Source organism: Ranitomeya variabilis, chromosome 2, assembly GCF_051348905.1.
Source record: "Ranitomeya variabilis isolate aRanVar5 chromosome 2, aRanVar5.hap1, whole genome shotgun sequence".
In the NCBI taxonomy this organism is placed as follows: Eukaryota; Metazoa; Chordata; class Amphibia; order Anura; family Dendrobatidae; genus Ranitomeya; species Ranitomeya variabilis.
Genome location: NC_135233.1, coordinates 1,071,396,352 through 1,071,408,434, shown reverse-complemented (window position 1 = coordinate 1,071,408,434; position 12,083 = coordinate 1,071,396,352).

The window sequence follows — 12,083 nt, the reverse complement described above, 5'->3', positions numbered from 1 at the left end:
TGTACAGAAGGTTCCCTTTTTGGGGTTCATTTTTTCCCCTTCTGCTGTGGAGATGGACCCAGTCAAGGTCCGAGCTATTCTTGATTGGACTCAGCCCTCGTCAGTTAAGAGTCTTCAGAAGTTCTTGGGTTTCGCTAACTTCTACCGTCGTTTTATCGCTAACTTTTCTAGCATTGTGAAACCTTTGACGGATATGCTCAAGAAGGGCTCCGATGTGGTTAATTGGGCTCCTGCTGCCGTGGAGGCTTTCCAGGAGTTGAAACGTCGGTTTACTTCGGCGCCTGTTTTGTGCCAGCCTGATGTCTCGCTTCCCTTTCAAGTTGAGGTGGATGCTTCAGAGATTGGAGCAGGGGCCGTTTTGTCGCAGAGAGGCCCTGGTTGCTCTGTTATGAGACCTTGCGCCTTTTTCTCTAGGAAGTTTTCGCCTGCGGAGCGAAATTATGATGTGGGCAATCGGGAGTTGTTGGCCATGAAATGGGCATTTGAGGAGTGGCGTCATTGGCTCGAGGGTGCTAAGCATCGTGTGGTGGTCTTGACTGATCACAAAAATCTGATGTATCTTGAGTCTGCTAAACGCCTGAATCCTAGACAGGCCCGCTGGTCATTGTTTTTCTCCCGATTTGACTTTGTTGTCTCGTATTTACCAGGTTCAAAGAATGTGAAGGCCGATGCTCTTTCCAGGAGCTTTGTGCCTGATGCTCCTGGAGTCGCTGAACCTGTTGGTATTCTTAAGGATGGTATTATCTTGTCAGCTATTTCTCCTGATCTGCGACGTGTGTTGCAGAGATTTCAGGCTGATAGGCCTGATTCTTGTCCACCTGACAGACTGTTTGTGCCTGATAAGTGGACCAGCAGAGTCATTTCCGAGGTTCATTCCTCGGTGTTGGCAGGTCACCCAGGAATTTTTGGCACCAGAGATCTGGTGGCCAGATCCTTTTGGTGGCCTTCCTTGTCTAGGGATGTGCGGTCATTTGTACAGTCCTGTGGGACTTGTGCTCGAGCTAAGCCTTGCTGTTCTCGTGCCAGCGGGTTGCTCTTGCCCTTGCCTGTCCCTAAGAGACCTTGGACACATATCTCCATGGATTTCATTTCTGATCTTCCGGTGTCTCAGGGCATGTCTGTTATCTGGGTGATATGTGATCGCTTCTCCAAGATGGTCCATTTGGTTCCTTTGCCTAAACTGCCTTCCTCTTCCGATCTGGTTCCTGTGTTTTTCCAGAACGTGGTTCGTTTGCACGGCATCCCTGAGAATATTGTGTCAGACAGAGGATCCCAGTTCGTTTCCAGATTCTGCCGATCCTTTTGTAGTAGGATGGGCATTGACTTGTCGTTTTCGTCTGCTTTCCATCCTCAGACTAATGGACAGACGGAGCGAACTAATCAGACTTTGGAGGCTTATTTGAGGTGTTTTGTCTCTGCTGATCAGGACGATTGGGTGACCTTCTTGCCGTTAGCTGAGTTTGCCCTTAATAATCGGGCTAGTTCCGCCACCTTGGTTTCGCCGTTTTTCTGCAACTCTGGTTTCCACCCTCGTTTTTCTTCGGGTCATGTGGAACCTTCTGACTGCCCTGGGGTGGATTCTGTGGTGGATAGGTTGCAGCGGATCTGGAATCTTGTGGTGGACAACTTGAAGTTGTCACAGGAGAGGGCTCAGCGCTTTGCCAACCGCCGCCGCGGTGTGGGTCCCCGACTACGTGTTGGGGATTTGGTGTGGCTTTCTTCCCGCTTTGTTCCTATGAAGGTTTCCTCTCCCAAATTTAAACCTCGTTTTATTGGTCCTTACAAGATATTGGAAATTCTTAATCCTGTATCCTTTCGCCTGGATCTACCTGTGTCGTTTGCTATCCACAACGTGTTTCATAGGTCCTTGTTGCGGCGGTACGTTGTGCCTGTGGTTCCTTCTGCTGAGCCTCCTGCTCCGGTGTTGGTTGAGGGCGAGTTGGAGTACGTGGTGGAGAAGATCTTGGATTCTCGTCTCTCCAGGCGGAGGCTTCAGTACCTGGTCAAGTGGAAGGGCTATGGTCAGGAAGATAATTCCTGGGTGGTCGCCTCTGATGTTCATGCGGCCGATTTAGTTCGTGCCTTTCACGCCGCTCATCCTGATCGCCCTGGTGGTCGTGGTGAGGGTTCGGTGACCCCTCACTAAGGGGGGGGGGTACTGTTGTGATTTTGCTTTTTGCTCCCTCTAGTGGTCATTAGTGATTTGACTCTGGAGCGTCTGTCTTTTCCTATATCCTCACCTGGGCCGTTAGTTCAGGGGCGTTGCTATATAAGCTCCCTGGACCTTCAGTTCAATGCCTGGCATCGTTGAAATCAGAGCTAATCTGTTGTGCTCTTGTCCTCTGATCCTGGTTCCTGTTTTTCAAGCTAAGTCTGCTTCTTTGCTTTTTGCTTTTGTTTTGTTTGGTATTTTTGTCCAGCTTGTTCCTATCTGTATCCTGACCTTTGCTGGAAGCTCTAGGGGGCTGGTGTTCTCCCCCCGGACCGTTAGACGGTTCGGGGGTTCTTGAATCTCCAGCGTGGATTTTTATAGGGTTTTTGTTGACCAGATAAGTTATCTTGCTATATTCTGCTATTAGTAAGCTGGCCTCTCTTTGCTGAACCTGGTTCATTTCTGTGTTTGTCATTTCCTCTTACCTCACCGTTATTATTTGTGGGGGGCTTGTATCTTGCTTTGGGGTCCCTTTCTCTGGAGGCAAGAGAGGTCTTTGTTTTCTTCTCCTAGGGGTAGTTAGATTCTCCGGCTGGCGCGAGTCATCTAGCGATCACCGTAGGCATGATCCCCGGCTACTTCTAGTGTTGGCGTTAGGAGTAGCTATTTGGTCAACCCAGTTACCACAGCCCTATGAGCTGGATTTTTGTATCTTGCAGACTTACACGTTCCTCTGAGACCCTGTCCACTGGGGTCATAACACAGATCATAACACCAGTCATAGCTTTTATCTAACCATGTCTCGGTTATGTCATAGTTACTTGTAGATATTTCTGCTTCTAGTTCTTCCATCTTGTTTGGAAGGCTTCTGGCATTTGCGAGCATGCAGTTTAGAGGATTTTGTTTTGGTACAATCTCCTCCCTGTGGATTATTTTAGACATTTTCTTACCTCTCTTCATAGTATGTTGTCTTGGGTCTTCTTTGCCACACCTCATATCCTTCATCAGTATATTTTCTGGCTTCACGTTCGAGTCTGTTTTTCTTCCCATCCCCTCTTCTTCTAGTTTCACGCCCTCCTGATGATTGTAGTGAGTCTTCTGGCGAATGTGTGTTTCCCAGGTTTGTTGAGGTGTAGTCCATCTCTGGCTAGGAGTCCTTCGTACAGGTAGTTCACACCGTGGTCCAGGAATCTGAATCCTTCTTGACTGTGCCATCTTCTTAGCCAGTTGTTCGCATCAAGGATCCTGTTCCATGTCCTGGTCCCATGCCCATCTATTGGAAGGATAGAAGAAAATACTACCTGTGCATCCAGTTCCATTACTTTCTTCCCAAACTCTTCAAAGTCTTTTCAGATTGTCGGTAGGTCCTTCCTTGCCGTGCCATTGGTGCCAACATGTATCAAGCTTAGGAAGATGACAGTCCATTCAGGTACAAGGCCAGTTGAACTGAAGGTCACAACCTGGCTTCTCTGAAAATCTCCATGGAGCCAGGTGACCAGCAGGTCCCAATCCTGGCTTTTCTCCAAACATATCCATGAATTCATGATGGTCAATAGAGCAGATTTGTATTCCTCCAGCCGGGGCTGAGGTCTGCTAAGCTGGCATCCTGTAGAATAATAAATCTGTATCCTTCGTGATGGAGCCATAATGTATTGGCTGCTGTCCTGTAGAGACTCTCTGGATGTCTTGGCTGAATCTCTATCTCTCTACACAGAGGCATATAACCTCTTTTTATAATTAACAAGTGCACTTCATTCAGTATTTACAGGTAATGCTGTGCTACCCTAAGGGCAGCACAGTGGCTCAATGGTTAACACTACAGCCTTGCAGCGCTGGAGTCCTGGGTTCAAATCCCACCAAGGACAACATCTGCAAGGAGTTTGTATGTTCTCCCCATGTTTGTGTGGGTTTCCTCCGGGTACTCCGGTTTACTCCCACATTCCAAAAACATACTGATAGGCAATTTAGATTGTGATCCCCATTGGGGACAGATATGATAATGTATGTAAAGCGCTGCGGAATATGTTAGCGCTATATAAAAACAAAGATTATTATTATAAGATCAACTTGCATTGTTTGACTATGCAATCTATTTGCATAGATTTTCCTCCTCTGTTTTGAATGCCAACAAACCGGCTGTCATGGACAATGTATAATTAGCATATCAGCAAACATCACTAGTCATCCAGGATAAGAGCACTGTATGTTACATCAAATGTCAACTTACAAAACAATATTACAGGCTTACACAAGGAAAAGTCTGTTTTCTTGACCAACCAGAACAAAACACATCTATACTCAATGGCTTGCTAAAAAGATGTCTGGTTAATTAAGATACAATGCTGTGTCTCCACATTGCTCCCCTTAGATCTTAATTAGACAGATGTGATAGGATTCCGATCATCCATCTCCACTTATTGGGAACAGTCCACAGCATGTCTTTAAGCAGTCACGAATGTAAGAGGTCTCACCTTTATGACAACAAAACTTTGTATTATCCAGTTTCTTCAGAGCATATTCCATGCTCTCATTGCATAAATAATCTCCACATGTAATTGAGGAGAAATGACTTGTATCCATTGTGTCCACACATGGCGTCCTCCGCATCCTGTGGTTCCTGGATTGAATCCCATTCAGTCTGTTGAAGCTGGCACAGCTCCTGTAGTTTCTGTTTCCTGTTAAGGTCATACATCTATTCTGGTCTTCTTCCCAAGGCCGAGTTGGTGGGGTTGGACATAGTGGCATCCAAAACCTGTAGTGTATGCCTCACCAATGGTCAGCTGGGTCTGTCTGCATACCTACCTGGTTGTGAAGCCTTGGACGGTATCTGAGAACACCGGTCTTCTGCAGCTCCCTCTGTTCTGCCGGGCTGTGTAGTATCCCACTGCTGCCACCATAATGTGGAGACACAGGGGTCAGAGGGGTCAGCTAGCCAAAACCACATGGACCAGGGAATGTCCCACTGAACGCCCGCTCTCCTTTTAACGTGATGTAATGCTACTTAGACAACACAGGTTTAGAGTAAAACAGTGTGGCAATACTTTATTGAACTTCAAAACAGACAGGTAACATGTAGAACAGTCCCCGCAAAATACCCTAAGATGATGCACATTGCAGAGTCTCACCCTTCCACTGACTCGCTGGGATAATAGAAGCTGTTTATTCAGAGCCTCCAGGGGCGACTACCCCACCTGTGGCATGTACACAGAGAAGGTAACGACAAGATTAGGAAGACGACAGTCCATTCAGGTACAAGGCCAGTTGACTGAAGGGTCACATCCTGGCTTCTACGAACATCTCCATGGAGCCAGGCGACTGGTGGGTCCCAATCCTGGCTTTCTCCAAATGTATCGATGGATTTGCGATGGTCAATGGAGCAGATCTGTATTATCATCAAATATTAACTTACAAAACAATACTACAGGCTTACACAGGCAAAAATGTGTTTTCTTTACAAACCAGAAAGAAACACATAAATTCAAAAGTCAACATATAGTGTTGTGAATTTGGATTCTGGGCTCCCCCGGTGGCCGCTTGTGGAATTGGACTTGTCATCCTCTTTCCTGTTTCACCTGGTTCCATCAGTAGTGGGTGTCGCTATTTAGCTCATTTCTCTGGTGGTTTCTTGCCGGTCAACAATGTTATCTGATGCCTCTCAGTGCTTGTTCCTGCTTCTGACAACTACTAGATAAGTTGGACTTTTGTCCATGTTTCGTTTTGCCTATTTGTTCCAGTTCACAGCTGAAGTTTTGTTACTGTGTCTGGAAAGCTCTCGTTGATCAGGGATTGCTACTCTGGCGTTATGAGTTAATGCCAGAGTTTAAGGTAATCTCTGGATGGTGTTTTGTTAGTGTTTTTCTGCTGACCATGAAAGTATACTATCTGTCTTCTGCTATCTAGTAAGCGGACCTCAAATTTGCTAAGACTATTTTCCTGCTGCGTTTGTTGTTTCATCTGAACTCACCGTCATTATATGTGGGGGGCTACTGTCTTCTTTGGAATATTTCTCTAGAGGTGAGCCAGGTCTTATATTTCCCTCTGCTAGCTATTTAGGTCTTAGGCCAGAGCTGGGCACCTAGCGATAAATAGGAAATGCTACCTGGCTATTTCTAGTTGCGCGGCAGGCTTAGTTCATGGTCAGTATAGTTCCATCTTCCGAGAGCTTGTCCCTCTATAGTCTTGCTATGATCTCTGCCTGCAGAGATCATGACAGTTTGACCGGCCACTTAAGTGTTAAAGACCCAGGTTGAGAAAGGAGAGTTATAAGAAGTCTGCTGGAATTTTTTTTTTTTTTTTTTTTTTTTTTCCAGTTTGCCTTGCTGCAGTCTTTTTTCTCTCTCTCCTCCTAATCTCTGTATGGCTCTGTGTGCACCTGACAATAATGGATCTTCAGAGTGTAACTGCGGGTTTGAATAATCTCATCACGAAAGTACAAAATTTACAAGATTTTGTGGTACATGCTCCAGTATCTGAGCCGAGAATTCCTTTGCCGGAGTTCTTCACAGGGAATAGAGCTAGCTTCCAGAATTTCCGAAATAATTGTAAGCTTTATTTGTCCCTGAAGTCTCGTTCAGCTGGAGACCCTGCTCAGCAGGTTAGGATTGTGATTTCCTTGCTCAGGGGTGACCCTCAAGATTGGGCCTTCTCATTGCCAGCAGGGGATCCTGCGTTGCGCGATGTGGATGCGTTTTTTCTGGCCTTGGGCTTGCTTTATGAGGAACCTCATTTGGAACTTCAGGCAGAAAAAACTTTGATGGCACTATCTCAGGGGCAAGACGAAGCTGAGGTTTACTGCCAAAAATTCCGTAAATGGTCTGTGCTTACTCAGTGGAATGAGTGCGCCTTGGCGGCAACTTTCAGAGAAGGTCTCTCTGATGCCGTTAAGGATGTTATGGTGGGGTTCCCTGTGCCTGCAGGTCTGAATGAGTCCATGACAATGGCTATTCAGATTGATAGGCGTCTGCGGGAGCGCAAACCGGTGCACCATCTGGCGGTGTCTATGGAAAAGACGCCAGAAAGTATGCAGTGTGATAGAATTCTGTCCAGGAGCGAGCGACAGAATTTTAGACGGAAGAATGGATTGTGCTTCTATTGTGGGGATTCTACTCATGTTATATCAGCATGCTCTAGGCGTACAAAGAAGCTTGATAAGTCTGTTTCCATTGGCACCATTCAGTCTAAGTTTATTTTGTCTGTAACCCTGATTTGCTCTTTGTCATCCATTGCCACGGACGCCTATGTTGACTCTGGCGCCGCTCTGAGTCTTATGGATTGGTCCTTTGCCAATCGTTGTGGTTTTGATTTAGAGCCTTTGGAGACTCTTATTCCTCTGAAGGGGATTGACTCCACCCCATTGGCTAATAATAAACCACAATACTGGACACAAGTAACCATGCGTATCAATCCGGATCACCAGGAGATTATTCGTTTCCTGGTGCTGTATAATTTACATGACGATTTGGTACTGGGATTGCCATGGTTGCAGTCTCACAATCCAGTCTTGGACTGGAGAGCAATGTCTGTGTTGAGCTGGGGATGTAAGGGTATTCATGGGGACTTACCTTTGGTTTCTATTTCGTCGTCCATTCCCTCTGAAGTCCCTGAGTTCCTCTCTGATTATCAAGACGTCTTTGACGAACCCAAGCTTGGGTCGTTACCTCCGCACCGTGAGTGCGATTGTGCCATAGATTTGATACCGGGTTGCAAATATCCAAAGGGTCGTTTGTTTAATCTGTCTGTGCCGGAACATGCTGCTATGCGGGAATATATAAAGGAGTCTTTGGAAAAGGGACATATTCGTCCATCTTCTTCTCCCTTGGGAGCTGGGTTTTTCTTTGTCTCAAAAAAGGACGGCTCTTTGAGACCATGTATTGATTATCGGCTTCTGAATAAGATCACTGTTAAGTACCAATACCCATTGCCATTGCTTACTGATTTGTTTGCTCGTATAGAGGGTGCTAAGTGGTTCTCTAAAATTGATCTTCGTGGGGCGTATAATTTGGTGCGGATCAGGCAGGGGGATGAGTGGAAGACCGCATTTAATACGCCCGAGGGCCACTTTGAGTATTTGGTCATGCCTTTTGGTCTTTCTAATGCCCCTTCAGTTTTCCAGTCTTTTATGCATGATATTTTCCGCGATTTTTTGGATAAATTTATGATAATATATCTGGATGATATTCTGATTTTTTCTGATGACTGGGACTCTCATGTCCAGCAGGTCAGGAGAGTTTTTCAGGTTCTGCGGTCTAATTCTTTATGTGTGAAGGGGTCTAAGTGCGTTTTTGGGGTCCAGAAAATTTCCTTTTTGGGGTATATTTTTTCTCCCTCTTCCATTGAGATGGATCCCGTCAAGGTGCAAGCTATTTGTGACTGGACTCAGCCCTCCTCTCTTAAGGGTCTTCAGAGATTTTTGGGCTTTGCCAACTTTTACCGCCGATTTATTGCTGGTTTTTCGGATGTCGTTAAACCACTGACTGATTTGACCAGACATGGCGCTGATGTTGCTAATTGGTCCCCTCATGCTGTAGAGGCCTTTCAGGAGCTTAAGCACCGTTTTGCCTCTGCCCCTGTGTTACGTCAGCCTGATGTGAATCTGCCTTTTCAGGTTGAGGTTGACGCTTCGGAGATCGGAGCTGGGGCAGTATTGTCGCAGAAAGGTTCCGACTGCTCCGTCATTAGGCCTTGTGCCTTCTTTTCTCGCAAATTTTCGCCCGCAGAGCGGAATTATGATGTTGGGAATAGGGAGCTTTTGGCCATGAAGTGGGCGTTTGAGGAGTGGCGCCATTGGCTAGAGGGGGCTAAGCATCAGGTGGTGGTATTGACTGACCACAAAAATTTGATTTATCTTGAGACTGCCAGGCGCCTGAATCCTAGACAGGCGCGCTGGTCTTTATTTTTTTCTCGCTTTAATTTTGTGGTGTCATACCTACCGGGTTCTAAGAATGTTAAGGCAGATGCCCTTTCTAGGAGTTTTGACCCGGACTCTCCTGGTAATGCTGAACCCACAGGTATCCTTAGGGAGGGAGTAATTTTGTCGGCCGTTTCTCCTGATCTGCGGCGGTCCTTGCAAGAGTTTCAGGCGGATAGACCGGATCGTTGTCCGCCTGATAGACTGTTTGTTCCGGATGATTGGACCAGTAGAGTCATCTCTGAGGTACATTCTTCTGCATTGGCAGGTCATCCCGGAATTTTTGGTACCAGGGATTTGGTGGCAAGATCCTTCTGGTGGCCTTCCCTGTCACGAGATGTGCGAGTCTTTGTGCAGTCATGTGACATTTGTGCTCGGGCCAAGTCTTGTAGTTCTCGGGCTAGCGGACTGCTGTTGCCCTTGCCTATTCCTAAGAGGCCTTGGACACACATCTCGATGGATTTTATTTCAGATCTGCCTGTTTCCCAGAAGATGTCTGTCATCTGGGTGGTCTGTGACCGTTTCTCTAAAATGGTCCATTTGGTTCCTCTGCCCAAGTTGCCTTCTTCTTCTGAGTTGGTTCCTCTGTTTTTTCAGAATGTTGTCCGATTGCACGGTATTCCTGAGAATATTGTTTCTGACAGAGGTACCCAATTTGTGTCTAGATTTTGGCGGGCATTCTGTGCTAGGATGGGCATAGATTTGTCTTTTTCATCTGCTTTTCACCCTCAGACTAATGGCCAGACCGAGCGGACTAATCAGACCCTGGAGACATATCTGAGGTGTTTTGTCTCTGCTGACCGGGATGATTGGGTTGCTTTTTTGCCATTGGCAGAGTTCGCCCTCAATAATCGGGCCAGCTCTTCCACCTTGGTGTCCCCGTTTTTCTGTAATTCGGGGTTTCACCCTCGATTTTCCTCCGGTCAGGTGGAATCCTCGGATTGTCCTGGAGTGGATGCGGTGGTGGAGAGATTGCATCACATCTGGGGGCAGGTTATGGACAATTTGAAGTTGTCCCAGGAGAAGACTCAGCGTTTTGCCAACCGTCATCGTCGTGTTGGTTCTCGGCTTTGTGTTGGAGATTTGGTGTGGTTGTCTTCTCGTTTTGTCCCTATGAGGGTCTCTTCTCCTAAGTTTAAACCTCGGTTCATCGGCCCTTATAGAATATTGGAGATTCTTAATCCTGTTTCTTTCCGTTTGGACCTCCCTGCGTCCTTTTCCATTCATAACGTTTTTCATCGGTCGTTGTTGCGCAGGTATGAGGTACCTGTTGTACCTTCAGTTGAGCCTCCTGCTCCGGTGTTGGTTGAGGGTGAGTTGGAGTACGTTGTGGAGAAAATTTTGGACTCTCGTGTTTCCAGACGGAGACTCCAGTATCTGGTCAACTGGAAGGGTTACGGCCAGGAGGATAATTCTTGGGTCAATGCATCTGATGTTCATGCTTCTGATCTTGTTCGTGCCTTCCATAGGGCTCATCCTGGTCGCCCTGGTGGATCTGGTGAGGGTTCGGTGCCCCCTCCTTGAGGGGGGGGTACTGTTGTGAATTTGGATTCTGGGCTCCCCCGGTGGCCGCTTGTGGAATTGGACTTGTCATCCTCTTTCCTGTTTCACCTGGTTCCATCAGTAGTGGGTGTCGCTATTTAGCTCATTTCTCTGGTGGTTTCTTGCCGGTCAACAATGTTATCTGATGCCTCTCAGTGCTTGTTCCTGCTTCTGACAACTACTAGATAAGTTGGACTTTTGTCCATGTTTCGTTTTGCCTATTTGTTCCAGTTCACAGCTGAAGTTTTGTTACTGTGTCTGGAAAGCTCTCGTTGATCAGGGATTGCTACTCTGGCGTTATGAGTTAATGCCAGAGTTTAAGGTAATCTCTGGATGGTGTTTTGTTAGTGTTTTTCTGCTGACCATGAAAGTATACTATCTGTCTTCTGCTATCTAGTAAGCGGACCTCAAATTTGCTAAGACTATTTTCCTGCTGCGTTTGTTGTTTCATCTGAACTCACCGTCATTATATGTGGGGGGCTACTGTCTTCTTTGGAATATTTCTCTAGAGGTGAGCCAGGTCTTATATTTCCCTCTGCTAGCTATTTAGGTCTTAGGCCAGAGCTGGGCATCTAGCGATAAATAGGAAATGCTACCTGGCTATTTCTAGTTGCGCGGCAGGCTTAGTTCATGGTCAGTATAGTTCCATCTTCCGAGAGCTTGTCCCTCTATAGTCTTGCTATGATCTCTGCCTGCAGAGATCATGACAATATAGATAACAGTCTATTCTCATTGGCTTACTAAAAATAGATGTCTGGTTAATTAAGATACAATGCTGTGTCTCCACATTCCCCTCATTTGCTTCGTTTTTTTTCTCCTCATTTCTCTGATCAGGCGTTATTGCTCCTCTTCCTGTACAAAAGCTCTTTACATGTATTTATTCAAACCTCTTCATCATGACCAAGAGCAAAAGCTTGGTTTTGCCAATTATGGACCTGTACCTTTGAACAAATAGATCGACATTCTTACATACACTTGATACACTTTCTACCATAAAATGGATTGACAGCTAATTAAAGTCCTTTTGATTCCTGCTCAATGTCTCATTTTTCTAGGGATGCTGTTCATCAAGGTCCAGGAAAAAGTTATCCTTCCAGATGACGGGATGTCTGCTTTCCAAACCAGCATCTGTTCCCTCAGACATACCTCCCAAATTTCCCATATGCTTCTGCATAAGCTAGATGTAGATTGTAAGCTCTCATGAGCAGGGTCGTCTTATTTTGCTTTAGTTATTGTATTGTTAACATTGTTACTTATGACTGTTGTGTTTGAAACTGTTAAACTGTAAAGCGCTGCGGAATATGTTGGCCCTATATAAAGATTATTATTATTATTAGATGGTGATGTTCATCAACACCCTTTGCTGAGTTCCATATTAGGACCTTGGAGAATGGCGTCCTCTCTAGTTGCGACAAGACTATCTTCTCCCCAAATCGCCTTATCATTATGCCTCCCTGTGTCAGTTTGGCAATGCCACCGCTG